Source organism: Vicugna pacos, chromosome 31, assembly GCF_048564905.1.
Source record: "Vicugna pacos chromosome 31, VicPac4, whole genome shotgun sequence".
Taxonomy (NCBI): domain Eukaryota; kingdom Metazoa; phylum Chordata; class Mammalia; order Artiodactyla; family Camelidae; genus Vicugna; species Vicugna pacos.
Genome location: NC_133017.1, coordinates 208,352 through 218,258, shown reverse-complemented (window position 1 = coordinate 218,258; position 9,907 = coordinate 208,352). Strand labels below are relative to the sequence as shown.

At 53.4% G+C, this 9,907-nt stretch overlaps 1 long non-coding RNA gene across 1 annotated transcript; it reads right to left on the bottom strand.

The window, feature by feature from the left end:
• Nucleotides 1–1,797: 1,797 nt before the first annotated feature.
• LOC140690707 (uncharacterized) lies at nucleotides 1,798–9,652 on the bottom strand. The gene is made up of 3 exons (XR_012065974.1): nucleotides 9,485–9,652; nucleotides 2,662–2,814; nucleotides 1,798–1,898 (listed from the first exon to the last, which is right to left on the bottom strand). It is a non-coding gene; the product is annotated as an uncharacterized lncRNA (long non-coding RNA).
• Nucleotides 9,653–9,907: the final 255 nt, after the last annotated feature.

Here is a 9,907-nt window from a genome sequence, read left to right as displayed (position 1 = left end):
TCATCTTCCTACAGTTCCGGTGGGGGGAGGCCCAGCAAAGTCCAGCGAGGTCACATTCTGGTGATGACAATCCTCCTGGCCGCCAGCTGGCTGCCTCCTCGCTGTGTCCACATGGGGCGGGGAGCCAGCTCTGGGGGCTCTCTCTCCTGTAAGGACACCAGACCAACAGGGTGTGGCCACCCTCAGGACCTCACTCAACCTCTGTACCTCCAAACCCTGTCACATGGGGTGATCTCAACCTGTGGCTCTGCGGGGCACAAACCCCAGTCTGAAAAGGTGAGGGGAGTCTGAGGACCCGGAGCAGGCGGGGGCGAGGGCGGGGCGGCATTCAGGAACCTGCTGTCCTGAAACCAGCCGCCCCTAAACGCAGCAGTTTAAAGCAATCCTCATTTACCCCGCCGGGCTGCACGGGGCGGGCAGGCCCGGGGGGCGGCTCCTCTCCGCCGCCGGGACCTCAGTGGAGGCCTTGCGCACAGGGGCCGCCATCCCGGGCGCAGCGCGGCCTGTGGCCGGGCCTCCGCCTCCGTGTGGCTGCCGGGTTTCCGCCCAGCCTACCGGCTGGTTTCCAAGAACAACGAAGCAAAAGCTGCCACCCTTTGCAGGTCGGGTCTGAGCCTGGCAGGTGTGTCATTTCTGTCTTGTGGAAGTCAGAGACGGTCCAGATGCTGGCCACTCACATCCCAGACCTCGTCTTTTTTTTTTTTTTTTTACAAGAATACTATGAATTTAAGGAGTACATGATGAAATTTCGGTGTGTATATACATAGTGAAAAGATTACTACTGGCAAGCTAATTAACACACCCACCTCCTCACCCATTTCTCACTTTGTGTGGTGGGGGCATCTCAAGGCTACTCTCTTGATGAGTGTCCCTGACACGATGCAGTGTCATTAACCATGGTCGTCCTGCTGCACCTGTGTTCGCAGATGCACCTACCCTACAGAACTGGCACTTCTGACCCAGGGCCACGTCTCCCTGTTTCTCTGTTACAGCAGCTGGGCCTGCCTCTAAGCAGGACAGCAGTCTAGGAAGGGACACTGCTAGCGGTTCCCCCGGGGCAAGCTGCTCCCAGGACCACAGATGCCTGAGGTTTCCAGTCCTCCCTTCCGTGGGTGACAGCCAAGCCCGGCTCCAGTCCACTCTCCCCTCTGGACACTTCTCTGGAAATCCAACATGTGAAGATGGATGCTCCCAACTAAATGAGTCAGGAGCTGACATCTTCCAGAGTGCAGCCCCACTGTCTCCCAAAGACGTAGTGTGTGTGTAAATACGCTGTACTGACTCCTTCCCTGCTGACATTTGTGGATCTAACTGATTTACTCAGGGAACAGGGAGGCTCACAAGTGATGTAACTTGGTTATTACTGGAAAGATTAGTTTGAAACTGACAACTTCTCTACTAAGCTAGGTGTAAAAGCTTAATTTGAAAACCAATGAAACTCCACTCACAGTGTGAAGGCAGGACATGGTTAAGCCTGGGCCTGAGCCCTCAGTTTGGGAAGACAGATATTTAGGACCTTGCAGGTCCTGTCCACATAATGTTTATGTCTCCTCCACCCTCAAGGAGCCTATGATATTATGGGGGAAAGGAATTCTAATTTATATTAAAATATTAAACTTGTTGACGATGTAAAAATTATACAGGTCTTTTGTTCTTCATTTGTTTACTATAAGTGTCTGCAAAGAGTCTCACAGGCTGGTTTGAAATAGATTATTTTAGTAGAAAATCTGTGGTTCAGGAAGGCCAAGAGATCAGGAGACAACTGCCATTGAAAAGGCAGTTTCTACTCACCGGACTGGCGGTGGGCCGGCACCCAACGTGGGGCCACACCACGGGGGGAATCCCGGGGCCAGGAGCGGAGGGGCAGGGCGCTGTGAACAGGGGCTGTCACAGGGTTTCTGCAGGAGGGAAAAGCGAGGCAGGTGAGCAGGCTGAGGACTGGCCAGTTGAGTAACTTCATGGGTTCTAGGGTTGAATGGCGACCCCAAGTGTCTGGACTTGACTCTGGGTGAGCTGGGCAGGTGGACAGTGGCTCAGTGTGAGTCCAAGTCCAGTGGAAAAGGTGGGGGGTTAGACCTTGAAGAAGGACTCCTCCTGGGGTGAGAGGGCCCACAAGGGAGGCAGGAGGCCAAGTCCAGGTGACTGAGAACAGGGTGTGTCCCGCCTAGGTCTGCAGGGCAGATGAAGGCATCCAGTCTGCAGAAGGTAGAAACACGGTCCATACAAGGGCTCCCCTCAGATGTCACCTCAGAGGAGGAGCCTTCCCTGCCTGCACAGTCTACAGGGACAGCCTCCTCCACGCACATCTCCCCAGCAGACACCCACTTCTTTTCCTGCATAGCATTCAGGACTCGGCCACTGCTCCGCACCCAGCCGTGGTTCTGCTGCCCAGAGGGAAAGCCCTCACAGGAGCCATCAAGCTCTGCACGACCTGGGCCCCACCTCTCTGTCTCCCCTGCCACCACTGGCCCCCCAACCCGGCCCTCTCCTCCTCCACCCTGAACTTCTGACTTATCTGAACTCTGTGTGCTCTCCAGAGCACGTGTCCCTCCTCACACACTGTGTGTGCTCACTGTGTGTCTCACCCACTGTGTGCCTCCCACCCAGGTCAGTGCCCAGCACACAGTAGGGCTCAGCAAGTAGTGAATTAATGACTCTTACCATCGTTGCTGGGGAGATTCTTGTCTGTGGCCTACAGCGTTCATACACCCGACACACATTCACTGAGGTCCTACTGTGTGCTGGGCGGGTTCCAGATACCAGGCACAGCAGGGAGTGAAGCAGGCAGGTCTCCATTCTCATGCAGCAGACAGCCTGGTGGGGGACACAGAGAAAAATAAGTAAAATATACACAATGTCCGGCGGTGATAAGTTACATGGAGAAAAATAAGGTCAGGGAAGACATTTGAGCAGACACCTGGAGGTGTTTTAGAAGCAGAGGGAGAGAGTTCCTGGCTGAAAGAGCAGCCAGTGCAAAGGCCCTGAGGCCACAGTGGGATGCACGTGGAGGGTCTTAGATGTCCTTGTGGATTCTTTGTCCCACCTTGAGTATGTATGTTGTTTTTTATTTGTAAGCATTAATCTCACCTTTCTAGCTAAATAACCTGCATCATTAATCTGTAAAATTTAGCCAATTCTGCCTCAGGTGTTTTGGGCACAATGGCGAGCTAGTTACTTGGGTTGGTAAAGAACTACCAGGGTCTGAGAAGGGTTTAGGAAAGTTTAATAGGGACACTGCTATAGGCCACATCGGGCCCCACAGACAAGAGGTGTCTGCATGAGCACCAAGGGTAGGAGTGTGGGGTCTGTTATTGGGGGGTGCTGTGCACACAAGGAGGAGGGGGCTGCATGATCAATTCATGCACAGGTACCTGGTTGGTTGTGAGATCTGTCAGGGGCTTCCCTGAACAACAGGATTTACCACTTTGATAAGGGCAGGATGTGAGGCCTGTGTTCCTGAGGCAATGAGTTTTCATAGAGTAAACACACATTAAGACAAGATGTTTTATATCTTGTAGAAACGAAGGTGTGCCAAGGGTCGTGCAGTGGGGAGTGGGAGGTAATTTGCCACTAGGCTCCAGGCATACAGAGAGCCCAGGGGTGGGTCTGTATGCCTCAAGAGAGTGCCAGCTGTCTCCACACCAGGGATTTAGTGTGGAAACAGGAGAGCCTGGGTTGTCAGCACGTGTCTGAGTGACCTCCCTAAGCCCAGCTCTGTTAGGCACCAGGCAGCTGTGAAGTGAACACGAAGATCTACGTCCTGAGGTCCCAGTGAGTGAACATTTTGACATCCTCAAGCCCCTTCTCCTGCACCACTGCCCCACTCATCTGGGTCTCAGGCTCTGACCCTGACCTCAGTGGCACCTTTGTCCCCTACCTCCAGCTCCTCTGGACAACTCTGTGCTGAGTTGTTCCAGGTCAGCGAACCCCAAACTGAGCTCTGCCCTTGCCCCATGACTTCCTCCTCCCTGTGAAGTCCCCTCATGAAAGAGGCCACCACCAGTGGGATCCTTTAGTCCTGAGGCTCGGCCTTCCTCATCCCTCTGATGCCTCCCGGCCCATGATCCCGCTCTGGGGAAACCCCATCATCCTCTCCTCCCCGCTTCAGCCTCGGGCTGCACACAAACACCCTGTTCACAATCCTCCATGAGGCGGGTCCATGTTCACTTGAGGACACAGATTTTGACAAGTGGGCAGAGTTGGGAATGAACAGCAGGACCCTGGAGCAGAGGACAGACGAGGACTCCAAATTCACCAGAGCACAGGTTATAGTGGTGGCAAGATGTCCATAAATGATGAGGCTGGCATCACACTGCAGCCTGGCCCTCTGTTCCCCCAGGGTGCCCTGCATTTCCTGCCTTGGCCTGGGGGGCTGCCCCCCTCACTCTCTGTTAGAGGGATGTTCATTCATTCATTCACACTCTCATGTATCATGTACGTGGGTTCCGGCTAGATGACAGCTTATCCTTGGAGACACAGCTCAGACCTCACCTCCTCCATGAAGTTCTTCTGGATTCCAAGTCCCTCCTGCAGCCCCTCTGGCCTCCCCTGGCACCCCCAGAGCTGGGACATCACTCTGATTACCTCTCCAATCTGTGAGCTCTGTGAGAGCCCTGGGCCCAATATGGAAAGTGACTCAGAAAAATGTGCCAAAGGGGCTAAGAAAAATGCTACTAGTTCTGTGTTACAGACAAGGACACTGAGGTACAAGGAGGGCAGTGTCTAACCAAGGCCACAGAGCAGGATCTCAGTGAGCCCTTCCATGGCCCTGTTACTAGTTCTCCATTACAGATGAAGACACTGAGGCACAGAGAGGGAACAGGGACCTGCTATAACCTTGGCCCCATGGCCTGTGTCCTTTATGACCAGCTCCATGCTGCCAGCAGGGGTGTAGGCCTGGAATGGATGTTGAAAGCAGCCTGACCCCCAGGGCCCCGTCAGATGCAGAGTCACTCAACACCTACTCCACACCCCTGGGGTGAGGCCCTCATTGCTGCTCCTGGAAGCTGGCTGGGCCTCCCTGTGGATTGTCATGGGACAGCCCAGGAGAGGCTTGGGACAGCCACAGGGCCCCTGAGGCTCCCTGTCCCCAGCTGAGCAGCTCTGATCCCCTTGACTGTCCCTGGCAGAGGCCTGATGACAAGAAGTGTCAGCCGTGCAGCCAGGTGTGCTGTGAACATGAGGAAATGGGGCACTATGCAGCTACATGCAGATGTTCATGTATTTACTCAATAATCATTGATTCAGGCCTTGCAGGGTGGCTGGCCTGGGCCCAGGCCTGGGTGTCCAGCAGTGAATAAAACCAACCCCTTGATCCTCCTGGGAAAGCAGTGCTCAGAGAAACGGGCCTTCAGTGCCCCCTCCCTGCTCCCCATGAACAATCACACTGAGATGAAGCTGCGGCCGTGGGTCCCAGTGGAAGGTGAAGGGAGGGGGGACACCCAGAGTGGGCACCGACCATGAGCCTGGACACTGGAACCAGATGGCCTGGGCTCTGTAACCTGGGGTGGTCACCTCACCTGTCCTCTCTGTGCCTCAGTTACTTCTTCTGCAGGAATGGGTGACAACGGCTGTCCCTGCCCCACAAATTTCCACGAGGAGTCAGTGAGCTTCTCTTTCTTAGGCGTGTAGGACAGTGGCCATGGGTCAGGATCCCGCTCACCTCACAATAGTCTGTCCCACTTTAAAGATGAGAAAGTCAAGGCTGAGGGGGTTATGAGACCAGCCCGGGCTCGCCCCAACCTCTTGCTCTGCTGACATCCCCTCCACCCAGCTCTTCTGTGTTCATGTCATCCTTTTGTCCCTCATATTGTTAAGAATCTCTGAGCAAATCCACATGAATGGAGACACACCCTCTCACCACTTTGGTCTCTCTGGGCCATGAGCAAGACGGGGTTATCGGGCTCCCCCAGACAGTCCAGGAGGCCCAGCATGTCCATCAGTGCACTTCCACTCAGCACGGAGTCGGTGTGAGGCCCAGGGCCAGAAGGCACTGGATTAGCCCAGAATTGAGGAATGCCAGGTGCGTGGTGAAGCACACAGAGGCCCCTGGAAGACAGTGTCCAGGCAGCCAAGGTGCAGGGCCTGAGGGTGCCCAGAAGGAGCAGAGGACAGAGTCCAGCCTGGACACCACCCCCTGCTGGGCCATGAGAGGGGATGAGAATTGGGACAAGCCAGGGCCCTGCTAGGACTTCTCCTCATCCAGCAAAGAGGCGAGAAAAAGACAAGGAGACAAGTGCAGCTGACCCCACGGCCCTCCCTGTGGGCGGGTGCTGCTTCCAGTATCCTGGAGGTTCCTTAAAAACTTGTAAAGTGTCTGCTTGTTCCAGCCCTGTGTGGGCAGAACTGAGGCAGGGAGGATAGTGACTCAGGACAGAGCTAGGATTCGGCCCAGTGTGTGCTGGGCCCCTCACTGAGAGCAGCCTCTGGGCATCATGGACTCAGGAATTACCCCGACCTCCCTGTTAAGGCTCCTGACATGTTAGCAGGGAAGGTCCCAGGGCCCATACCCTATCAGGGGATCCCAACAAGTGGGATCACCACGGTCCTGGGAAAGGAGAAAGTGTGGGCTGGGCGTCAGGTCTGCATTAGACCCCAGTGCTGCCCTTACCACCGTGTGGCCTGGAGGCTTTCCCCTACCTCTCTGTGCCTGGCTTTCCAGCACTGACTCAGAGGACTGCTGTGCTTGGCACACAGTAGGCCCTCAATCAGAGGAAAAAGCCAGCCCTCCCCCAAGAATCTCTCCTCTTACAGGTCCAAAGCTAAGCTATGTGCTACATGTCACCAGAGCTGACCCTTGACAATCAGGGCAAGTGCAATCCTGAAGCTCCTCCCTCCTGCCTGAGGCCCTTCCCTCCTCAGTGACAGTGGCTCAGAGCAGACTTCTGCAACCCAGAAGTCTGAACTGAGCCTTGTGACCTGGGGAAGTCCCTGTTCCACACAACTTGGTTTCCAGGTCCTTCCAACAAGGCACACAAGCACCTGCTCAGTGTTTTAGCTGTAGGGTCCTCCCTTTGCAAATTGCCCCATCACAACCGGGCTAGAAGATGTAAGCTCCAGACCACGTGACTATCAGACGCATGACTTCAGGGGAACATCCCTGCCCACACTGCACTCCTGAGAGCCCAACTCCTAGAAGAGGGGATGGTGACCCACAGCTCTGCAGTTTTATCAGAACACAGCCCCCACCCACCCACTATTGGAAACACGTGTGAGAAGTGATGATTCCCGAGTGCCTGGACCCCGGTCATCCAGAAAGCAGAGGTCGCGGCTGACCTCGTGGCGCAAAGGTAGCGGGTCTGACTCCAGAAAGCTGAGGTCAGGGTAACAGACAGACTAGGAGAAAGTACTTTCAGACCATATATCTGATAAGGGGTTAACACCCAAAACATATAAGGAATTCTAACAGTTCAACAGCAAAAACAAGCAATCTGATTTAAAAAGTGGGCAGAGGAACTGAATACATTTTTGTAAAGAAAACACACAGGTGTCCAACAGGTACATGAAAAGGTGCTCAACATCACTCATCATCAAGGAAATGCAAATCAAAACCACAGTGCGATATCCCCTCCCACCTGTCAGGATGGCTGTCATCAAAATACAAGAGATGACAGGTGCTGGCTGGGTTGTGGAGAAAAGGGAAACTCATGCGCTGTTGGTGGGAATGTAAACTGTGCCATCACTGTGGAAAACAGTATGGAGTTTCCTCAAAAATTCAAAAATAGAACTCCCATATGGTCCAGCAATTCCACTTCTGGGAATATAGCCAAAGGAAATGTAATCACTATTTTAAAGAGAGAATAGTGCCCTCATGTTCGCTGCAGCATTATTTTCAATAACCAAGATATGGAAACAACCTGTGTCCATCGACAGATGAATGGATAAAGAAAATGTGATATATACAGAGGGAGAGGCTTCAATGTTCCAATTTTACATATGAGAAAACTGAAGCTCATTTGCTTTGAATAATTGAGCAAGTGATGGTGGAAGCTTTGAACCCCAGCTTTCTGATTTCGAAGCTACACCTTAACCCTGATTTTTAGAAGTTAGGGGTACAGGCTCTGGGGACCCTCTACCTTCCACACTTGTAGTCATGCTCCGGGGCCGCCATCCCAGAGGTGGCTGCGTAAACACATTTAATCTGCTTATTCTGCACCTGCTCAGCCCTTGGCTGCCACTCTGTTGTCACTGCCTGATACCAGCTGAGGTTTTATAGGTGAATCATCACCAGCTACCCGCCCACCCCCCCTGACATGTGGGGCAGGCCCCTCCTAGCCTGGTCATTCTAAATCTTTAGCTCACACATCAGCACAAATGCTTCAAAAGAGCCTCACTTCCGGTGTGGAGGTGTTGACAAGGGGAAGGGAAGGGAGTTTGCGGTGGTCTCTTACTCTGAAGGTGACACATGAAAGGGATATATTTATGTCCATAATGGGACTCAATTTGAAGCTAAGAACGTGGTCACAGAGAGGAGTAAAAGCTGAGAGGCTACAAAGCTGCTGAGAAAGGGGCTTGACTATTGGATTGCAAATGGGTAATTTAATTTAAAATATCATCCCCCTGGATGACAACAATTTGCCCCCAAGTTGAGAATTGGCCCCCTGACCCCTGGGCACCCCTCACTTCCAGAATGTAATCGTCTGAGCATGGGGGGCTTTAATTTGGGGTGCTGTTCCCTCAGTCATAGGTGTACCTGCTCACATGTGCACCCATGAATTGCAGTGCCCACATGTAAAGGCGCCTCTCACACCTGGCCAAGGAGGCCCAGGTCATAAGAAAGGAATTACAGTCTGTGGTGTCACACATGAGTCCCTGTAGGGGTGAGTGTTGTATAGAGAAGAGCCCACCCCTCCGCTCCCCACCCTCACCTCCAGGTGGAGTGATGGACGGAGCAGGACTCCTGAGCCCCTAGGCTTAGCAAGCATCCTGGCTAAGGGTGGGGAGGCTGCCCACTCTGAAGTCATAGGTCAGATGGTAGATTGGAGTCCCACCCCCACAGCTCACCAGCAAGCCCCTCTAGTCTGTTTTCTCCTCTGTAAACTGGAACCCAGTCACCCTCACCCTCAGACGTGGGGGCAGCCTGTGTAAATTACAACACAAAACTCTGGGCTGTTCCAAGTGCCCTGGGGTGTCCAGCCCCAAGGCCAGGCACGTGGGAGAGGAGAGGTGTGGGTTAGCAGGTGTGACAGCAGAGCTGAGACCCGGCTGAGTGTGTGCACACTAATATCCAGGAACTGGGAGTTGCCACTAGGCAAATCCATTCACTGAGGCCATATTTACTCTCCCTTGTCAGTTACAATCCTCTATTTGAACAGAGGGCTCTGGAATCTATTAGCCACATCATTGCCTGTCACCACACTGTTGCAGTTCCAGGGTCTCCATTTAGCCAACTTGAAAGAATAGTTTTGTTTTTGTTTGTTTTAAACCAGTGACAGAAAACCAAAGTGGCTTAAAGAAGCAAACAGGGCAGGAGAGAATGACTTACTTAACTGAGACATTCACAGGGAGACAGCTTCAGGCAGGGCTTTATCTGGTGCTCAGTGACATCAGCAGAAGTCATCCTTCCCCACCTCTGGGTTCTGGCATTGGTGCCATCTTCACATGGCTCTGCCTTTATGAGAGCAAGACAGCCACCAACTGCCACAGGATGACATCACCACCCCTCAACTCCCAACTGAAATAGAACTTCTCTTCCCCTAGGATTCCAGCACCAAAGCCTGAACTCTGTGGAGACTGATTGGGCTGGTGTCCAGCCCTGAGCCAATCACAGTGGCCAGGGAGGATGGAAAATGCTGATTGGTCAGATCAAGGCCATGTGACCATCCTCTCCAGGAAACCTGTGGGCTGTTCACCCGTTTCCACAGTGGAAGAGTGTGATGTCTCCCAGAGGATCCTGCTATTAGCCCAA